The 20,281-nt window shown below is 38.6% G+C and overlaps 1 protein-coding gene across 1 annotated transcript in view; it reads left to right on the plus strand.

Moving 5' to 3' along the window:
* LOC127634342 (guanine nucleotide exchange factor VAV3-like) overlaps positions 1 to 20,281 on the plus strand; it is a 107,093-nt gene that overhangs the window by 16,402 nt on the left and 70,410 nt on the right. The window lies entirely within an intron of this gene.

Consider the following 20,281-nt stretch of genomic DNA (forward strand, 5'->3'; position numbering starts at 1 on the left):
ACTCCAACTGTGTCCATACTCCAAAGGGTCCCGTAAATGCAACTGTTTAAGTTCAGGTATGTCATTTTCATGGTTTGTGCTCAAAAAAGGGGTGCGTATCAATGAATATGACATTCATGCTGTGTCTTGGTTGGTTAAGTTCTGAGAGGATGGACTCTTTTTGGGCTGTCTGCTGTAATAAATTCTTTGTGTCTGCATCCTATCCTGCGGGTAATTTAATCCAATCTTCAGGATGTTTTATTAAAGATCAGTGAAGAGCAGCATGGGTGTGGCCTCTCTCTGTGAGGATGTGGCATGATTGTCTGGATATGCTATAGGGATGCACTTATCCGATACCTGGATCGGTATCGGCTCAGATATTGACGTTTTTAGAGAAATCGTGTATCGGTCCAATGAGCCGATTCAAATCAGATACTGTGTGTTAGTCATGTTTGTTACTGTCAAACTCCCAAACTGACAAAAAAGAGCCATAAAAGTACCATTAAAGTAGTCCATATGACTCGTACATTTTATTCAAAGCCACTTGAAGCCAAGCGATAGGTATGTGAATCGCAAAAGGCTGTGTTTAATAAGTAAATATACACAGGCAGTATGCTGCGCAGCACATTAGTGAATGGCGCTGCTCTGTTGACACACACAAACATAACGTTCAGATGGCTGGTAAGGCAGTTGCATCTATATTCAGCCCTCGGAGCTCGCAGTTATTTTCACATGCGAGCGCTACTCACGAACAACATCTCGGATGTAGATGGTTCGGTTCGCTTATAATATGCATTTAGAACAGTCGCCCGAGGAGCATTTCACCAGAATTAAACTACTAAGACACTTACAGGACTTCCTGGAGTGTTAGGATCATCAAAATAATTTATTTTGTTTACAGAAAAGCATTTGCTTTTAATTTACAAGTAGGTATTAGTGAGCATAGTGACCTGTTAACCTAAAGCAAATATTTTTGTCCCAGGACTGCATGAAACCATATGGATCAGTATTGTCAAGAGCCCTTAAACCCCAATGGGTTTCCTAATGCAAACTCAGAGACCTGTCTGTGCTGTCTCACCTGCTGTGAAATGTGAAAGACAGACATTAAATCAGTTTTATGTGTTGCTGTGTTACAGCTAAAGATTCTGTAATATTCCTCCCCAGGGAGGTAAAGATGTCAAACACCCAATCATTTGTAGGAGGATATGATATGATGGAAAAGGAAGGAATTAACACTTTTAATTTAATCCAGTATTTGTTATGAGATAACAATACGTATACATGTAAAAAATGTATTACATTTGGAACTTCATTGGTTCTCACATCTTGTTTTGAAAACTAAATCAAAGTGGTGTTTTTCAAGCCAGGTCAACCCCCCAAAATGGTGGTTATATATATATATATATATATATATATATATATATATTGCATCATCTTTCATAGTTTATCACGGTTAATCGCAAAGTTGTGTTACAATTTTAATATATATATATATATATATATATATATATATATATAATTATTTACTTGTCAAAATGCATTTTTTTCCTTTTTAGGAAATAAAGCACAATAATATGTAACAACATAATGCTTTATTAACATTTTACTGAACAAAGCCTTCCACAGTATAAAAATAGAAACGCACTAAAATATAATCAATTCAAGTAACATTACTAATTTCCCAAAGTATATATATATATATATATATATATATATATATATATATATATATATATATATATATATATATATATGTATATATTAGGGCTGCCGATTTAACACTTTAATTCAGTGCGATTCATTTTACAAAAAAATAACGCGTTAAAAAAATGTCAGCAATTAATCGCAATGCTCACTGACCATAATAAGGAAGATTCCTGAGAAATGCAAGCTTGTAGTACCACCTGTTTACTCCAGAGGGCAGTAAGTGAAATTTCAGTGAAATTTATATATATATACACATCATTTTTAAAGATAATTATATATTGATATCAGCATGTATAATCCTTATATATTGAGTTATTGTTATATGAGGGGCTTTCTCAGCAAATATTTATATATGCGATTAATCGCGATTAATTAATCGGGACACCATGTAAGCTATGTTGCATTCATTTGGAAAGTGCACTATAAAGTACGACCCCTGCTGTGAGTGCTAATGTTTGCCAGAATCGACCAATCAAATGAGCTGTCAATCATTTGATATGAGGTATATCTCCTCTTCACTTACCATGAAATGCTTTAAAAATAGACGTGGCTTTACTGTTAAACTAAACAATCTTCTTGGAAGATTTTTGTAAAGCTGAAGTTAGTGCTAATGTGTCATTGGACACTTTTTGCATGACAGGGCTTCATAAACACTTCACCCTTGCCTTACATTAAATACTATTTGCAGTTTGACCATTTTTATCACTGTCCGATACATATTGCGCTCATTTCACATGATATTGTCCACAGCTGCATCCTGTACACACACATCTGCTGATTCTCTAGTCTCTGTGTATGCGTTCAAAAAGCACAGAGGGGGAAAAGCATTCACATACACATGGACACACACACATTAACACATGAGAATACACACGATATTCTGTTGAATGCACAGAGAAGACATCATCAGTTTTTTCCACATGGCTGAAAAAACATGTCTCATTCATCCTGATAAGTGCACACTCGCTGAGGGCAACTCTGCTAACACTTATTTTATCACAAGGACAGCAAAGATTTTCCGGCAGCTGTTTTAATGGGAAGTTTAATGTAGCAAGAATACATTTTGTCTTGTGACTTGAAAAATTAAACCTTAAAGGGGTCATGACATACTCTTAATTTAAATAAAAACATTTTATTGAATTTTATTATCTTCTCGGAGGTCCTCTGATAATGTTAGTAAAAAAATATGATTTGCACCAAAACAGTCATAATTTAGTATTATCTAATAATTTTACACCTTGTCAGGTTTTGGCCTCAGTGTCTCTTTTAAAATTAAATGTAAACACCCACTGTTATGATTTGCTAACATTGCACAGCCCCTCGAATACAGCCATATATATTTGAATCTCAGTCGGAAGAGAACGAACAAGCTCCACAACATTATAAAACAAAATTTCAGGGATTACACATAATGCACATCTAACACATTGACTACGAATATATTAAACTGTTCATCTCAATCACAGCAGGACTTTTGAATGGAATTGGTTACTTACAGTTTTGCATTCATCCACATGACATATATACTTTGCATAGTCCAAAGCACGGTGCAACAAGACGCACAAACTTATAGTATCATTCTGCAATGATGTGCACATTGCCTGAAATGCATTAAAACGGTCAAAGATGCCCATCTAGTGCATGTTTACAAAGATAACAATTTTGTCTTGTAAGCTTTCATGAAAATGTAATAATTAGCTATTCCTTTGAAATTACTATCATTTACAGTTGAAGTAGCCATGGCCTCTAATTTTTCAACCCCTTCCCTCCATCCACATATAGAATTAGAGGCCATATAGAGACCACATTTCACAATCTGATATTTTTTCCCTTGTTTAATATCCTGTTCTACTCGGAAATGCATTTCAGAAGGGAAGTCAAGTGGGTTCTGAATGTTGTTTCACAAATGTTGTTTGTAAAAAAATAAGATAAAATGTTTATTTGTAGAAGATCGAGGAATGAAACCTTTTCTCAGACTGTGAAGACTAATTTCTGCCTTAATTTAGCAGACTAAATCTTGCAAACATTTCTTAATTGTTTTCGCTTATGCCCTCAATTTACTAAGAAGAAACCAAGAGGTCATATGATGTGTCACATCCCATGATTGGATTGATTTCAGTCGTGTGATCATCGTCATCAGCACTTTTGTTATATTCTGAGATGACAAACCAATGGAAATTTGTTCACATTTGAAATTTCTGTTGAAATATAAAGGATTAAATATCTGCTTCTGCCTTTTCATGCACAGTGTGACATGCTGACTTTGCAAATTGGAACAAATGGATGCAGATGACCATGGTACAGGGAACCTTGAGTTGTGTTCAAGTCACTTGTTTCTTAAGAAATGCTGTTGAAATGTCATCACATGGTTTCTGGAGAATAGGAACTTTTTGTCTTTCTGTCCTGTAAACATCAGTTGTCAGTGTTATTAAGGTTGATATCAGTATTATCAGTGATGTAAGTTTGTACATGTTTCAAATGCCTATGGGCCCTGGAGGAGTGAAATGAGAGTGATGAAGACCAGACGACCAGGCAAACACAGGCTTAGATACTCACGCATAGGAGGCCAGAGAGGAGGGAGAGTGAGAATGAGGGAGAGAATAGTAGAGATCATATGTCCTGCTATTGGATTACCATAGTTAAATATATCACTGCTACCGAGGAGAAAGACAATCATCAATTGCTGGTCTCTCTTTCTCTGTTGCTCTTTATTTGTCTCTTCCTCTCTCAATATCTCACCTTGAGTTTCCAACTTTTTGTTATTACATGGACATTGAATGCGTAGTTGAGCCTATAAATATGCAGATGAACAACAACAACAACACACACACACACACACACACACACACACACACACACACACACACACACACACTGTTGTGTTTCCATGTTTTATGGGGACTTTCCATAGACATAATGGTTTTTATACTGTACAAACTTTATATTCTATCCCCTAAACCTAACCCTACCCCTAAACCTAACCCTCACAGAAAACTTTCTGCATTTTTACCTTTTCAAAAAACATAATTTAGTATGATTTATAAGCTGTTTTCCTCATGGGGACCGACAAAATGTCCCCACAAGGTCAAAAATTTCGGGTTTTACTATCCTTATGGGGACATTTGGTCCCCACAAAGTGATAAATACACGCTCACACACACACACACACACACACACACACACACACACATACACACACACACACACACACACACATGTTGTGTTTCCATGTTTTATGGGGACTTTCCATAGACATAATGGTTTTTATACTGTACAAACTTTATATTCTATCCCCTAAACCTAACCCTACCACTAAACCTAACCCTCACAGAAAACATTCTGCATTTTTACATTTTCAAAAAACATAATTTAGTATGATTTATAAGCTGTTTTCCTCATGGGGACCGACAAAATGTCCCCACAAGGTCAAAAATTTGGGGTTTTACTATCCTTATGGGGACATTTGGTACCCACAAAGTGATAAATACACGCCACACACACACACACACACACACACACACACACACACACACACACACACACACATACACACATACACACACACACACATACAAACACATACATACAGACACACACAAATTATCCTAGGGGGGAAGTGCCCTCAAGTTCCTGAGTGGATGTGGGGTTTATCGAGTATCAAGTGACACGGTTTTTCAGGAAAGGATGCTGAGTGGTTGTCGGAAGGGTGATGTGGTGTGTGTTTGGGGGTGCTATTCGGGTCCTGGCTACACATTGGAGCTCTCTTCCGAAGCCTAGTGAGCTGCCTGGACTAAATCAATGCTAAATCAACCAAAAATGTATTAGTATGTTTGTGGCTTAAGGCACATACACACACACGCACACACACACACACACACACACACACACACACACACATATATATAGTCAAAATATATTTTTGACAATTAAGTGGCAATACATGTCAGTTACAATACCTGACTTTGGTGGACAATAGTTATTCATATATTAATAATATTTTACAACAAAAAATTGAAGAAATAATTATTTTATTCAAGAATTTCAGCTTGTAATTGTTTTTTTTTACTGTTTCCAGATGTTTTTTTTTTATGTAAGCCCCAGAAAAATATTACAATTACTTTAAACTCAGTTATTGAAAACATGTTTATCATAGAAGAGGTTTATTCAAGTATTATTCAAGATGTTTTGTGTGAATTGCATTTTGAATGTATGAATAAATCCAGAAAAAAAAAGAACGCCACGTCATTGACCCAAACGCTAATCCCGGAATGTGTCTCAGTTGACCACCTGTGATTGGATCCCTTAAGACATATGTTAATATCAGATATAAATAGTGCTTAGGTTTTGGAACAGAGCTTGGGTGATCTGTGTACTCTACAGACTTCTGTGGCCATAAATGCACACTGCAAACAGAAAGCCATAAAACAGACAATAACAATAGACCATAAATCACATAATGTTGAGTGATAGTTCCCAGCAATCATTGTTAAATTGAGTGTTAGAAGCAGAATAGGCCTGAAGTGTACAGCGCTAAGATCTGTGTCAGAGCTCTTTGAGAGGAACTGTAGCATCTGACATGTGCTATTAGTAAGAGTGTGTGATGATGTGAAGTGTTAGGGCCCTCAGAATGAGAGAACACACCACACAAACCATATTCAAAGAAGTAAGTGTGTGTGTCTAGTGCTCTGTTTGTTCTCAAGGGCCTTTAGAAATTAAATGGATTCTTGATCTCCATGCTTTCACAGATCTGTGCCTGAGAGTGGCAAATGCTATCAATTGAACGTTTCCCAAATTTACAGTTACACTATTGTAACACTTTGAAAAATTATGTACCCAGACAGAATAGGATACCGAGAAACAGCTCTGAAGGCTGGCAACTAATGCTGGGCAAAATGGCTACAAAATGATTACTCAAAATGTTTCACTCTTTTGGCGATATTCTATACACTGAAAATGTTTTTGTTGGTTTTACGTAATTCAACTATGGATATCGGTTCCACATAATGAAAATTAGTTTTCTTAATATGAAATGAAAATGTTGGCTGTACTTAAACGTTTTGTGTTGCATAAACCCAATGGAATTAGCTTAATCTCAATCTGTCCAAATTACTCCACTCAATTTAACAGCTTGCTGCTAGCTAGCAACAATACACATTAGCACATTATAAATATCTTTTTGTTCAGTATGACAAGGATGATGCTGTTGAGGGTCTACTGATCCTCGAACAATCTCTATGTTGATGATCCTTCAGGCTTTGCTTCATGACAAAAGCAATATACACATATTGTTCAGTGTTGAAAATCACCCATCCTCGACCTAAGCATTAGCTTCGATCTACTTCAAAATGGTAACCTCCAAAAAATATCCACCATGACAGGAACTTCTCTAAATCCCAACATAACAGAACTGTGGCAGGGCGGAGGCCGGGGCCGGGTCTTAATTCTACACACCCGGTCCCTTATCAGGCTAATCAAGCCTCCGAGAGGGATAAAGGCCGACTGCGGAGGATTGTGCGGGAGAGAAATCCTCTTCACACCATTCTTTGTAAACCCTAGAAATGGTTGTGCGTGAAAATACCCGTAACTGAGCAGATTGTGAAATACTCAGACCGGCCCGTCTGGCACCAACAACCATGCCACGCTCAAAATTGCTTAAATCACCTTTCTTTCCCATTCTGACATTCAGTTTGGAGTTCAGGAGATTGTCTTGACCAGGACCACACCCCTAAATGCATTGAAGCAACTGCCATGTGATTGGTTGATTAGATAATTGCATTAATGAGAAATTGAACAGGTGTTCCTAATAATCCTTTAGGTGAGTGTGATATATATATATATATATATATATATATATATATATATATATATATATATATATAAATTTATATATAAATACATCATGTTTAATGCTTGAAGTAAAAATCTTGTTAGGATAATGACGGCATGTTTTTTTTTTTTTTTTACCAGTCTGGTCTCATGAAAATTACACGCCTTATTATGCGTATGGCAACAGTTTCTAGTGAAATGTGCAGCGGGGGGTTCCAAAAGCAAATGTAATTGTGTTATAGTCAGACAACGTTTTTAAGGTGAATATTAGATGGAGGTTTTTATGTGAAAACTCCCTAACCTAAAACTTTAACCTAAACCCAAAACCCAAATTCTCTAAATTTGAGGCTAGAAAATCTGGATGTGTACATTTTAAAATAGAAAATTATATTAGCATATAACATGCCACTGTAGGCTATTTATGTCCTGTTATGCAAGCTTCCTATACCGCCTAGTGTGTGTGGGTGTGTGTGTTTGCACATTATTAGTCATGCTTATTAATTATGCACATTTCCATAAATGTGCATATACATACTTCTGTGAGCATGTATGTGTGTAGAAGAGTTAAATGGTAAAGTCTACAAATAAATGTAATTGAAAAACTATCACTGTGACCTCTCTCTGTCTGTTTGTCATTCTGTCCATCAGTTCTGCTGTCTGTCAGTACTCTAACGCAAGTCACACAGTCACATGCCCTCGAGCAGAAAGCTGTAAACTGCTGGAAAGCATTCACACTCCCTCTTTCCTAACTGCGACCGCTTTACTACGTGGCGTTCCCTGAAGGTTGAGTTATGAACTTACTCATGCTTCCTGTGGTGGACTCCTGAGGCCCCATGATAGAGGGGGATGGGGTGTGTGTTTTTAAAGACAAAGTATGTATGTGTAGAGGTACACCAAACTTAAAGAGCCAACATCCTCTTGAGACGAAGAGACTTTTAAGATGTCTTAAGTCAGTGCGAGGTTGAGGCCAAAGGTTGCTGTGAACCGGGTTTCAAGATTTGACTGGTGCTGCAACCACCGTAGGCATAGGAGTATTCATATTAGTAATGGACTGATGTGATTTATGGTTTTATTTTTGGGGGGTTTATTGAAAATTATTACATTTTGTCCCTCATAATACTGAATCTGTGGTTACATCCTAGCTAGACTAGGTTACTGTAATTGGCTTAAACATTGTTTATATAATTTTCTCAAGGGCAGTGGTTCTCAACTGGTTTTGCTTCTGGAACTGGATTTGACTTTGGGAAGTATACATAATGGAATTTCACAACCTAGTCTCATAGAATCATGCCACTATATGATTTTTATTTGGCTCGTTGTATGTATCATGGCACTTTCCTTGTATTCACTATAAATATTCACTAGGAACAGTAAAACAACAATGACTTTTATTCCTTTTCACATGAATCAAGAGTAAACTGCAGATTTTTCCAAATGTACTTTTCGCACTGTTCCCACAATAATGTGTGTTTCTCAAATCTAATAACATCTTATTACCAACCTAATTTACAATCTTGTTTGAACATGATCAAACTGCACAGTAGCTAATAAGTAACTTATAGATTGGTGCTCTTGCGATGCAAAATACTGGAGTACGAGTCCCAGAAGAGTGAAGTCGACACGTGAGCTGAAAGTGTCATAGCCCTGCTGAAAAGACCAGCTTTGTTGGACCCTAGCTTATGTTGTGTTTTGTTTTAGTAGGTTTACTTTTAAGGTTCAGGATAGAGAAGTAGGTTTTGTGGATTCAAATCTCAATAGAGCATTAACCGTAAAAAAAAATAAAATAATTTAATTACCACTCAGTGGGCACTTCACCTCGGAACTGCGTGTAAGGAACGAAGTTATATAATTTTGCAAAAATCTTGCCCTGAATTATCCTGGAAAATCAGAACATTTGCATTAGAAGCGGCCTACGATCCTCCCAAAAGTTTTTGGAGATGAAAGGCAGGTGTGTGTTGGTGTGCTGAGTTCCTTTCTGTGGTCAGCTCAGTCAGAGAAGGGGCTTTTTTCAGGGCTGTTCAGAGCGCATCTAATGCTTATATAACCGCTGAGGGTCATGTGTGGAGATCTGCAAACATCAAACATTTCATGCAAACTGACATGCCACCTTAGTGTCCTATTTACACATCATATCCACACTGCAGGTTCGCTTCAAAGTGAGCTGCAAAGAGCTGATATTTTATATATAGTAGGTTTGGGCGATGTCCCCTAAATTGGCAGTTGACGATGTTGACAGTAAAACATCGCGATGGACGATGAATTTTTGAAAATTATATGAAAAATTATAATTTCGTTATTTTACTAACCCAACTAATGACTCGTCGGCGCTTTATCAGTAGGATTTTTTTTTTTTATATAATAATATATCTCTTTACATAAATACTATTTTCCACTTAAAAACTATAATTTCGTTATTTTACTCACTGATGAACAAAAGGTAGAGGCAGAAATGACCATGTACCTGCAGGAAATGGCCATTGATGGGGAACAGGACCCGCTGACTTGGTGGAACACGAACGACAAAAGGTTTCCGTTCATGGCAAGATTAGCACGGAAATATCTGTGCATATGTGCTACCAGTACTCCATCAGAGCGGGTCTTCAGCACAGCGGGTAGTGTAGTTACTCCAATCCGCAGCTTATTAAAACCAGATAAAGTGAATATGTTGGTATTTCTGGCCAGAAACATCGAAATTTAAACATGGTCTATGGTGAAAGATATTAGACTTCTTTACGCATTTTTCGCCATCCGTTGCTATTCGATTTTGCATATTATTTTTTAAACGTTCATTTGTGTAGTTCATATGACCATTTACAATATTTCAATAACATAATTTATTTTGTAGCCTGTGCTGAAGTTAATTGTGCTGCTAATTATAAGTGAAATGTTAATGCCAAGTTTCGGTCTGAGTGTTGTTCCCGTTTTCTTGTTGTTCTTCTATGTTTTAATAAATGTGTGTTATTCATATTCACCTTGTTTCTTTCATTTGATTTGACATTATGGATTTATGGCCAAGGAAATTTTTCTTTAAAAGTATTAATCAGACAAAAGTTATTTGACGTTCGCTGGTCTGGGTTTATCTTAAACTGCCGCTTCAGTGTATACAAGAGCAGGCCTATGTGACAATGAGCAAGATTTTCTGAGACACTACAACTACTAATAATTAATTAATTTAATCTAAATGTACAGTGTAAGACATGTAAAAAAAAGACAAGAAGCTAACAATGTCAAGATCAATATTTGTGTAGCCTGCCTGACACGGTATTTTCACAGACTAACACGTCACGTCTCTGGCATATACTACAATATTTAAAATAGTTATATTCTCAATTTAATTTACAGAGCAATCCCTGCAAAGTTTTTAGGTTAACTATAGAAGAGACTAGGATTAGTGAGTCACACTAGCAAGACTCGCAAAAGGGGGCGTGGCATCACGATGGTGGCTCTACATCGTGATGTTGGTCAGCCATCACGATGGACGATGATATCGTCCGTCGGCACAACCCTAATATATAGTATAGGTAGTTGGTGCTTAGCAGAGAAACACAAAAGCTGAATCGTGCTTGAAGCCACTCCGAGCCGTTTGATCTATGGAAATGTGCCATTGCGAGGCTTTATGCTGGAGGTATAATTTCTAAAGCAATAACAGATATATTTGCTTTACAATTTGATCTTTTTCTGTTTCAGCTCACCCCCGAGAACATACTTTTGGATTCCGTCAGTTACAGTGAAGCTCAAAGCTGTGTGGTTTATAAAAGATGTTCTCTCAAGGCCTTTTAACGAGTTCTGCAATAAAACTTTCATAAGGGTTTTAAGCACTCGACTAAAATGCAGTCAGAAACAGTTTTTGTATTGACTCGTTTGAGTCAAACTCTTCAGTAGAGGACTGATAAGACATATGGAAATACATGGAATTACAGCAGATGTCAAAGCAACATTTTAGCATTATTTCATAATAAAAAAATAACAAGGAATTTTATTCCACTTAGTTTTGTTGTTAATGTGTTATAAGTGAACGTCTGGCTTTAGTGTGTGTGTGTGTGTGTGTGTGTGTGTGTGTGTGTGTTTGTGTGTATTCAACTGTCTATTAACTATGAATAGTAGTCATGAATACAGTCATGTGTATACATATTAGGGTTGCAACGGTATGACATTTTCACGGTTTGATAACCGTTTAATAAAATATCAGGGTTTCATGGTATTATGGTGTATGGTATTACACAATTATTATTATCAGTTACAATGATGCTTAAAGGATGCTTGTTGGTTGAACAAATGTTTTTTTTTTATTATTTAAACTTGAAACTTCAACTACAACTGCCACTGTTGATATAAAATTAGGTATAATAAATTCTACCTTTAGATTATTTCATATGAATCATATAACACTTACTTTTACTCATGTAAAATTGTGAAACAATTTTGTAAAAGTGATGATGTATAGTAATAAAATAATGAGCATATAACACAGTGTTGCTCTTTTCCTCCTCAGTGCTGTTTGGCATGTCAGCGTTGACTTCCTCCGTAACACTTTAAACTAGAAAGGTCTCACTAGAATTGAAATTGGTCACATCAGTTTTGAGGTCTGTGCTCCGCAATATCGAGGGAAGCTGGTTGTTGCACGCGCACGACAGAGAGAAGAGCAGATCATTAGCATGAGCTGGTTCAGTTACACTCGTGCAAAAGTAAGTAAGTAAGTAAGTAAAATGTATTTATATAGCACTTTTCACAGATAAACATCACAAAGTGCTTCACAGTAAAATGTAATACAAAAACAAATTAAATACATTCCCCAAAATACAAACAACAAACACTACAAACAACCATAAAAAAAACCCTCGACTAACCAAAAGCCTGCTTGAAGAGCAAAGTCTTCAGTTGTTTTTTAAAATAATCAACTGAGTTTATGCTAACGTAAAACAAGAGGCAAAGCATTCCACAGCCTGGGAGCGACTGCCTGGAATGACTGGTCCCCTCTAGTTTTAAAATGGGTACGGGGAACAACTAATAGCATCTGATCTAAAGACCTGAGACTCCGGGTAGGAGTGTGCGGCTGTATCAGGTCAGTGATGTAGGTAGGGACTTGGCCATGCAAGGCTCTAAAAGTAAGAACTAGAATTTTAAAATGAATTCTATACTGGACTGGTAACCAGTGAAGTGAAGCTAAAACAGGTGTGATGTGTTCTCTTCTCTTAACGCGGGTTAAAAGCCTTGCAGCAGAGTTCTGAACAACCTGGAGGCGATGAAGCTCCTTCTTACTCAAACACGTAAAAAGACTGTTACAATAGTCTAAACGGGAGGAGATGAATGCATGAATAATCATCTCTAACTCACCTTTAGTCACAGATGATCTTAATTTTGAAATGTTCCTCAATTGAAAAAAGCAGTTTCTAACTAATTGTTTCGAATGAAGCTCCAAGGACATAGCTGACTCAAAGACAACACCTAAGCTCCTGAGGCTCGGATGGACAGACGGGCCTAAGTTGCCAATATGTTGTATTATCTTTGGGATTTTACTTTCAGGGGCGATAATTAGTGTTTCTGTTTTGTCAGACTTGAGAAGCAAAAAGTTCTCACATAACCACTTTTTAATACTAGAAGGACAATTTAAACAACTCAGTTTCCTTAAAGGAGCAATACAGTTGGATATCATCCGCATGCAAGTGATAAGATATGTCGCTAAACTGACTAATAACCTTACCAAGAGGAAATATATACAAGAGGAACAAAATAGGACCCAAGACAGAACCCTGCGGTACCCCACACGACAACTCTGCAGTTTCAGACACAATCTGATTCAAATTCACACTAAAGCTTCTACCTGACAGGTAGGATGAAAACCATTTTAAAACTGATCCCGACATGCCAACCAAATCACGAAGTCTATTTAACATAACATTATGATCAATTGTGTCAAAAGCTGCTGAGAGGTCCAATAAGATCAACACTGTATATTTTTTAGAGTCAGCTGACTTCATAATATCACTTGAAACTTTAAGTAACGCCGTTTCTGTGGAATGTTTTTTGCGAAAACCAGACTGGAATTTGTCAAATAACTCATTATTCTCTAGGAAAAGGGTGAGTTTTTCAGCTACAACTTTTTCTAGAATTTTTGACATGAAAGGAAGCTTCGAAATTGGTCTATAGTTTTCCGGTTGTAGCGGATCCAGATTCGTTTTTTTAAGTACAGGCTTAACAACCGCATGTTTAAAAAAAGCAGGAACAACACCATTTAAGAGTGAGGAGTTAAGCATCTCAACAATACAGGGGCCATTGTAGTCAAAAACTTGTACAAATAGCACAGTAGGAACAACATCCATAGGACATAATGATGGTTTCATAGAATGTAACAGAGAGGTAATGTCAAGTAATGTCACAGGTGTAAAAGTGGACCAACAATGCGGGGGGGACATGTCACAGGCAAAGCTCTGAGCCAATGGTGGGCCAAAAGTGCAGATGAGAAGCCTTTAGCTGATTGCGAGATTATCATTAAATCTGCCTCTGCAGTCCTAAATAGGCTATCACTTGGGCGGCCGCCGAAATATCTTCAATGGGAGAACCATGGAATTGTTCTTTCCCTGCTGTCCGCAACCCAGTCCGAATAGACCTGTGACCTGAGACACACTGCTTTAACTCACACACACACTCACTTATGTCAGACCCCCTCGACCTCAATTCTCTCTGATATTTTCTCTGCTGCATGTGTGTGTGTGGGGCAAGTTGACGAGTCTGACATGCAGACAATGAGGAAAGGAGATGCGCACGTGCATCAATATCGTATCAACTACGGTCAATACCGTAGATAAGCAAATATACATGGTATAGTGTACATACTGTTTGTATTAAAGCAACATGCTTTTTTTTTACCCATTTATTGCTTACAGAATAGCAATGATATTTAGCAATGCAAATATTATTAGAGGTATAGTTATCAATCAAGGTCTACGGACCAGAAGTAATGTCTCATTTCAAACTACTGACCTGCACTGATAGTACAGATTGATAAACCAGCATTGTATTAATACAATGTAAGCCATTGTATTGATTCCATCTTGTCATCACTTATCATTCACTTAAAATTCCACATGCTCCGCATATTTAAAATAACTTTCTTATTTTTGTTGAAGGATGCTGCCTGGCAGGGCACAGGAGGACTAATCCTCCGGGTTGTGTGGGCAGTATGCGCGTGGGAGAGGCTTTGTGCTTCCTCCACGGTTGAGGAATTGGAGAGCTGTTTCAGTTAGGATTGAGGAAATGCTGTGCTTCCAAGTTTCCATCATGTTCATATTGCTGTGATAAGAATGTCGACAGACTTTAAGAGACAAGTTGGAGCTCTTGTTTCAGTAACACACTTTCTAAGAGGGTTTTGACTCAATCAAGGGCGTAGATATGGCTTGAACATTTGGGGGGTTGTAGCATAAAACATTTACAGGGTATCCGCGGGACCTTAAAAAGTCTTAAATATACTTTAAAAAATTTAAGGCCATGAAAAGTCTTAAATATCTTAAATAAATTACAAGTCTTAAATTTAATTTGTTGAGGTCTTAAATTTTGTGGGGTGAATAGAGGAGACGCTTAAATCTGCACAATCTGTGAGTCAAAATCATCTCTCTCTCTCTCTCTCTCGTGCATCTGTCATTTAGCAGCTGACGCTTGAGTTTAGTGTGAGTGCGTGCAGGGAATACTGAACTTACAATGTTCCACGTGTATAAACCAACAAACATGTTAATCCGAAATGCAAACGGCGTTAATTTGCGTCTCTAACACTGACACTGTTTATAATCGACAAAGCGATCAACGCTACAAATTGCAAGTGTGCAAGGTTGGAGCGTTCTTTTGACACCTTTCAAATCTTGGCACTTCCTTATTTTACACTACCTTTGACAATAATTGTAAAGCTAACAGAACTACTCAGCTGCAGAGTTACACCTGTTATATCTCTCATCTCCATCTCTCTAGATCTAGGGCTGCCAACGCAATTGACACTGTTCTCACGCTCTCACGCCACACGTACAATCTCACTTACATTGAATGAAAAACAAGACACAGTGACAGTGAATTGAGACTGAGACTAAAACGTTTTGCTCAACATCTCTTTTTTTGTTCCCTGCAAAGAAAAACTCATTCAGACTCAAGGGTGATGACAGAAATTACATTTTTAAATGAATTGCCCTTTAACTACCTGTTAAAGTATTTGATAAAGGTATCTGCCAAGAAACAAAATATAAATGTTATTCAGCACATGCTAGACCTTATTCACAGCATCTTTGATTTTTAATGACAATGACACAGAGGCTGTGCGAGATAGACGTACAGTCTCTTCGATGACATGAACAGCAGTTTAAAGTGTTTTTGCATCATTCTGTGTACAAAACATTGAAAAAAAAATCTCTTTTCGAAGACACTTAGTTGACAAAAAAACTCCAGACAACATGAAAATCAGATGGGATATTGAAGCTTTTTACAGATTTACACCATGCATGCCATTGAAGAGATGGTAAGTCTATGCATCAAAGCCTCATTTCCATTCCCATTAAAATCAAACATGGCACTACTGTGAATAAGGTCTATAGACCAATCCTCTTGTTTACAAAAATATCAGCACACATGCACAGTAAGTGGTGGCAGAATGCCCACTGTCTGTTGTGTTGATTTGACAGATTAGATGATTAAATGAAATTATGACACAAAACCATCATAAATACAAACATATTCTTAGCGATACAATTACTATAATAAGTTAATAACAAACATGTAATCATGTTCACTATACATTTTTGCTTAAGAAGTTGTGAGTTGAAATTACCTCAGTCCAGTCAGCTCTGTTGATGATCTTGAAGCCACGGCAGTCAACGATAGCCCTCTGAATAATTTTTATATATATAGTTGCATTTAATGTTGCTGAGTGTAGACTCAAGCTTACAGCTCATTTGTCTGTGTTTGAAAACATACTGAAATGACATTCTGCTTCGACACTTTCAGTGTAGACAACCTCAATCCTGCATCGCAACACATACTCTGTAGCTTCCAATGTCAACACTGTGTTTTTATAACTACAGGATTCTGTCTGTTACAATTTACTGTTTAAATTCGATTTGCATTACCATAAGTACAAATTAATACAGCTCTCTACTAAAACTGTGGTGTTGTCATTATGTAGGTCATGATAACAGCTGTTTTCTCTTGAGTCCGTTCCACCTGGCTCTGATCAGTTTTAGAATGAGAAATAGGGTTTCCAGCAAAATCTTGCTCAGGCCTTGTAGATGAATTTCTACATGTTCATGCACACACACACTCTCTCTGTTTTTGTGGTGCTGTTTTTTCATCTTCTATAAAATTGGCGTAGAGCAGGAGTTTTCAAAGTCTTAAACAATAAAGCCCCCCTCTGACAAAATTTACTAGACTCCTTTATGCATCCTAGATAAACTTGTACAGCTATTTTTTCCACTGAGGTGAAAGTCATAAGAAGACATGAGTCACAACATATGTTCTTAGTTGACGGTTTATACTGTATGCCATTTAATTTGCTCACATCTCTTACATTGTCAGCAAGCATCAGAGTATCATTCTTACAATATGATTTTAACCATGTATTATGCTGCATTTCCTAAAAATATTATTAAGTTTGCATACACTTAGGTTGATGTCATTAAAACTAGTTTTTTAATCACGCCATAGATTTAATATGAGCTAACTTTAGTTTGTCAAGTCGTTTAGGACATCTACTTTCAAACTCAGTGCCTCTTTGCTTGACATAATGGGAAAATCTAAAGAAATCAGCCAAGACCTCAGAAAAAAAATTGTGGACCTCCATAAGTTTGGTTCATCCTTGTGTTTCATGAAGTATTGACGAGGTGAGAGAGAGGGATCAAAGTGCAGCAATCTTTTAATTGACAATGACAAGAAGGCGAGGATACACAGAAGACAATGGATACAAAACTAGACAGTCGATTGGGTTAAAAAAACAATGTAACCAACAAGAACAAGAACAATAATGGAACTAAATTAGTCGATATTTATATACAAGAAGGCTGATGACATAATGAAGAACAGGTGACAATGATGGGTAACAGATGGCAGTGATAAGGGAAGTGCATTCTGGGAAACATAGTCCAGGGGAAACAGAAGACGGAACGAAAACTACTTCAAAATAAGAGTCCTTGGTATAATGGTGACTGTGACAAAACTCTGAGAGGGGAGCCGTGGAAGGCAGGGCTGTGAGAGGCTCGAGGGGCCAATCCTTGGAAGACGGAGCCTTAAGAATCTCGAGAGGCAAAGCCATGGAAGGTGGAGCCGTGAGGGGCTCGAGGGGCGAAGACATGGAAGGCGGAGCCATGGGAGGCTCGAGGGGTGAAGCCTTGGATAGCGGAGCCGTGGGAGGCTCGAGGGGCGAAGCCATGGAAGGCAGAGTTGTGAGAAGCTTGAGGGACAAAGTCATGGAATGCAGAGCCGTGAGGGGCTCTACGGGTGAAGCTATGGAAGCTGTTGCCATGGGAGGCTTGAGGGGCGAAGCCTTGGAAGGCGGAGCCATGGGAGGCTCAAGGGGCGAAGCCATGGAAGGCGGAGTCGTGAGAGGCTCGAGGGACGAAGCCATGGAAAGTGGAGCTGTGGGAGGGGCGAGGCCGAGGAAGGCTCGGGACTAAGAGCCGTGGAAGGCTTGAGACTAAGAGCTATGGATGAGTGGGAACTGACTCCCGTGGACGAGAGCACAGGTAAAGATTGGGGATTAACCTCCATGGTCGTGAGCATGGGCAGAGACTGGGGAACGGCCTTCGTGGTCGTGAGCATGGGCAGAGACTGGGGAACGACCTCTGTGGTCGTGAGTACAGACAGAGACTGGGGAGAAGGTGTCCCTTTCCTTCTCCTCCTTTCCCGGACAGCTGGGAGCATTGTTACGTGAATGGTCGAGGCTACATGCATTGAATCTGGGACAGTCGAGGCTACAGGCATTGGCTCTGGGACATTAATCATGGCAGGCATGGGCACTGGCTCGTTAACCGTAGCAGGCATGGACACTGGCTCGATAACCATGGCAGGCATGGGCACTGGCTAGTTAACCGTAGCTGGCATGGGCACTGGCTCGTTAACTATAGCAGGCATGGGCACTGGCTCATTAACCGTGGTGAGCATGGGAACTGGCTCATTAACTGTGGCAGGCGTGGGCGTTGGTTATGGCTGAGGTTCCTGCCATAAAAACCAGCGTACGGTGGAAATGTCACCTCTGTAGTTGCTGCCGCAGATTGCGCCGGGGAATCGACCACTGGAGCTTGGAGACAGTCAGCAAAAAAAAAACTAAATAATTAATTTATGGGGAATGCATGGAGATGAGTTACCTTCGAGACAGGGGTTCTGAAAAGCTTGGAGCAAGGAGTCGTGGAAGGCTATGGAAGTCTTGGATCAAAGAGCCATAGAAGGCTTAGAGCAATTGGCCTCATCCTCCCTTCCCACAGTGAAGGGTGAGCCACAGAGATGCAGAGTCACCTTGACGTAGTCAGACGGCATCCAGTGAGGATCCGCCTGAGGCATCAGTTGCTTTAGTGCTATTCAGACCGGCTCTAAAGTAAATCACCAGATAGCGGTCTTCATAGTGCACTTAATAAACCAGGTTGAGAAACTCACAGAAATGATCTTCAACCGGACGGTCCCCTTGCTCGAGGAGGAGGAAGCTTGCTGCAGATGGTAGATCCATTTAGTTTTGGTCAGTTCTTCTGTCACATGTAGTATTGACGTGGTGAGAGAGCGGGATGAAAGTGCAGCAGTCCTTTAATTTACAATGAAAAGAAGGCGAGGCTACACATAAGACAATGACTTATGGATACAAAACTAGACAGTCATTTGGGTTAACATAAACAATGTAACAACTAACAACGAACAAGAACTGACAATGATGGAACTAAACTTGTGGGTATTTATACACAAGAGGTGACGATGATGAGGAACAGATGGCAGTGATGAGGGCAGTGCATTCTGGGAACGTAGTCCAGGTGAAACAGAAGACAAAGGACGAAAACTACTTCAAAATAAGTTTCCTTGGAAACATGTGACTGTGACACCTTGGGAGCAATTTCCAAACACCTGAAGGTACAGTGCTTATCTATACAAACAAGAGTATGCAAGTATTAACCCCAAGAGACCACGCAGACATCATACCACTCAGGATGGAGATGCATTCTGTCTCCTAGAGATGTACGTAATTTGGTGCGAAAAGTGTAAATCAATCCCATAGCAACAGCAAAGAACCTTGTGAAGATTTGGAGGAAACAGGTAGACAAGTATCTATATAAACAGTAATTTGAGTCCTATATCAACATATCCTGAAAGGCTGCTCAGCAAGGAAGAAGCTACTGCTTCAAAACTGCTATAAAAAAAGCCAGACTACAGTTTGCAAGTGCACATGGAGACAAAGATCTTACTTTTTTGAGAAATGTCCATTGGTCTAATGAAACTACATTTGAACTGTTTGGCCATAATCATCGTCCCAAACGTAAAGCATGGGGGTGGCAGCATCATATTGTGGGTGTTCTTTGCTGCAGGAGGGACTGGTGCACTTCACAAAATATATGACATCATGAGGAAGGAATATTGTATATATATATGTATTGAAGCAACTTCTCAAGACATCAGCTCGGTCACAAATGGGTCTTCCAAATGGACATTGACCCCAAGCATACCTCAAAATTTGTGGCAAAATGGCTTAAGGACAACAAAGTCAAGGTATTGGAGTGGCCGTCACAAAGCCCTGTCCTCAATCCGATAGTAAATTTGTCGC

Source organism: Xyrauchen texanus, chromosome 41 (assembly GCF_025860055.1).
Source record: "Xyrauchen texanus isolate HMW12.3.18 chromosome 41, RBS_HiC_50CHRs, whole genome shotgun sequence".
In the NCBI taxonomy this organism is placed as follows: domain Eukaryota; kingdom Metazoa; phylum Chordata; class Actinopteri; order Cypriniformes; family Catostomidae; genus Xyrauchen; species Xyrauchen texanus.